We start from the raw sequence: 2882 nt of genomic DNA, 5'->3' as shown, positions 1-2882 counted from the left end.
TAGAGTTATATTATTGTTGTCCTTTGGCCTTTCACATTCTAGTCTCTTGGCATTCTCTTGTAGCCTTTTGGCATCCTCATGTATGTGTATATATGTTGGCTTTGGCCTCCTAATAATACAAGTTGCTATTCTCAACAACTACAGCGAACACTGGCAGCTATGCTACATCCAATACGATTATCATGTTGTATTTGTTTGAAGTTGTAGATGTTACATTTTATAGATAAACTTGGTCAAACCTAAACAAGTTCGACTTGGATAAACCAAATTGAGAACTAGGCCCGAGTAAGAATTGAGCCCCAACATAAGATCTAGGCTAGTAAAATGATGGCCAATACAATACAAGCATGATAAGAAAGCCCAAACGACAAGACAAGTAGAGTTTTTTTTGTTAATTCCCAGTCATCTAAGAATTCTTAGTTCTTTGGTCGTGCTGAGAACTGTCAATTCGAGGTGAAGATACATGCAAAGTTCAATTTTTCTTTAACTCTATGAACAAATGCTCAATCTGACTAAGAACACATGTGCCAATTAAAGTAATCTCTCGTCCCATAAGACATATAGTAGCATACTAAAAATTGACACTTCACAATTATCCGATGACACTAACGCCACGCCAAGCACCAAAACTATCTAAGAACCATGATCGAAAGAAAACATCTAGAGCTAACAAGTATATGAAACTAAACTGAGACGCACAACGACGTAAAATGATCATTTTCAGTTGGCGGCGGTGCCGTCCTTGGGCAGTGTGCCCATCCACGCCGGCGGGAGCATCCCGGTCTGCTCGTGCACCGTCTCCAGCAACGGCGGGAGCATCTTGTACACCCCAGCCACCTGCTGCAGTGCGCCGCCCTCGCTGCCACCATCTCCGTTGCTCCAGACGCTGATCTTGGGCTGCAGGCCGTTGACGGCGCTGGCGTTGATGCGCGCCATCTCGGCGTACATGCCGCCGTCGATCATGAGGTAGTCCCTGAGCGCGCGGTAGTCGCCGCCGAGCGCCGCCAGCATGGACGCCACGTAGTCCGCCTTGGCCTTGCCCACCAGCGACAGCGCCTCCGCCTCTCGCTGCTTGGCGTAGAGCTTGGCGTCCTCGGCCATCTTCTGCTCGAAGAAGAGCGCGTCGGCCTGCACCTTGCGCGCCTCCGCCGCCTTCATCTCCTCGTACAGAGCCGCCTCCGCCACCTTCTGCCGGCCGTAGAACAGCGCATTCGACTCTTGAACCTACGTACACAATACAAATGTCAATGATCTTATATGATAGATGATCGATAAAGCTGTCAACAAGAAGATCCAACAAATCAATTAGTAATTTTCAAAAATATACTGTATATGATGATCGAATAGCAACCTGTGTGTCGTATTGCACGGTGGCCTTGCTGAGCTGCTCGGCCTTGAGCTTCTGGGTCTGGCAGAGGGCGTTCTTGATCTCGACCTCCATCTGCAGCTCGGCGTCGCGGATGGCGACGGCCTTGGCGGCCTCGACCTCGGCGACCTTGGCCTGCCTGTCCCAGCCGGCCTTCTTCATGGCGAGGTCGGTCATTGCGGCGGCGACGTCGGCCTCCCTGGCGTTCTGAAACACCTGCACCTCGGCATTGACCTTGGCCTCCTCCTTGAGGGCCTCGCCCTGCTGCCGCGCCGACAGCACCTTGGTCTCGGCGTCCACCTTAGCGGCGTTCTGGAGCGTGAGGCCGGTCCGCTCCTTGGCGCCGACCTCGCCCTTCATCCTCGCCTCCGCCACGTCCACCTTGGCCCTGCTGGCCGCCTCCTGCTGCGTCTTCTGGCCGAGGTAGGAGAAGTACTCGTGGCCGGGCACGTCCACCAGCTGCTTCACGTTGGCGTTGTAGATGAAGAGGCCGAACTGGTTGAGCTCCTTCTGCACGCTGTCGAACACCTCCTGCTTGAACTTCTTGGTGCCGGTGAAGATCTCGTCCATGGTCAGCTGCGCCGCCAGCACGCGGGTCTCTCCCTCGATCACGCCCTTCACCAGGTCGTGCACGCGGCTGGCCGAGGCGCCGCCCAGGAGCAGCGGCGCGATGAGCTTGGCGTAGAGCAGGAGCTTGGCCTCCAGGGCCGCCTTGGCGGCGTCGCCGAGCTCCAGGGTGGTCATCTGGGGCCCAATGGTGAAGACGGCGGGCAGGACGAAGGGCAGCTTCTCGGAGCTCATGGCGTTCACCTCGAACTCGTAGTTGACGGGCGTGACGCTGAACTTCTTGCACTGCTGCCCCGCGAACACCTACGCCTTCTTGGCCAGCTTCACGTCGTTGATGCCCCAGCCGGTGATGGCCAGGTACTCCGACGCGTCCGCCACGATGAAGCTCGCCATCACTTCGCCGGCGGTATTGCTGCCTGATTGCTGCTAGGGTTTTCTCCGCTTCGTACGTAGGTGTTGAATCAATCGGTGGCGGCGGTATATAATATAATGGCGGTGAAACTGGCGGCAATAGATACCATTAAGAGAAAATTCTTTATTTGACACTGTCTTAAAATCTGGTTCCTTATTTGACATTGAATTTTTTTTCTTCCCTATTTGACATTAGTTCTAAATTTTATTTCCTATACGACACTTCCGTCCATTTTAAGCCTAAATGATACCCGAAAAGACGATTTTGCCCCTCATGCGGTATGTATGTGCGCGCGCGTGTGCTGTTGCGTGTGTGGGTGCACGCGCACATGTGTGCTGCTGCGTGTGTGTTTGCTACTGCGTGTGTACGTGCGCGCGTGTGTGTGTGCTGTTGCGTGCCTATGTGCTGCCTGTGTGTGTGCTGCTGCTGCGTGTGTGTATGTGTGTGTATGCTGCCCGCGTGTGTGTTGCTGCGTGTGTGTGTGTGCATCACTACCAGAATTTACCCAATTGCCGACGGCCAAATCTATGCCGACGG

General features: G+C 53.8%; 1 pseudogene; it reads right to left on the bottom strand.

The window, feature by feature from the left end:
* Positions 1-635: 635 nt before the first annotated feature.
* LOC119273630 lies at positions 636-2326 on the bottom strand (annotated as a pseudogene).
* Positions 2327-2882: the final 556 nt, after the last annotated feature.

The sequence above is a fragment of the Triticum dicoccoides genome, chromosome 3A, assembly GCF_002162155.2.
Source record: "Triticum dicoccoides isolate Atlit2015 ecotype Zavitan chromosome 3A, WEW_v2.0, whole genome shotgun sequence".
NCBI lineage: Eukaryota > Viridiplantae > Streptophyta > Magnoliopsida > Poales > Poaceae > Triticum > Triticum dicoccoides.
The sequence above is the reverse complement of the archived record's forward strand: the minus strand, read 5'-3'. Positions and strand labels throughout refer to the sequence as shown.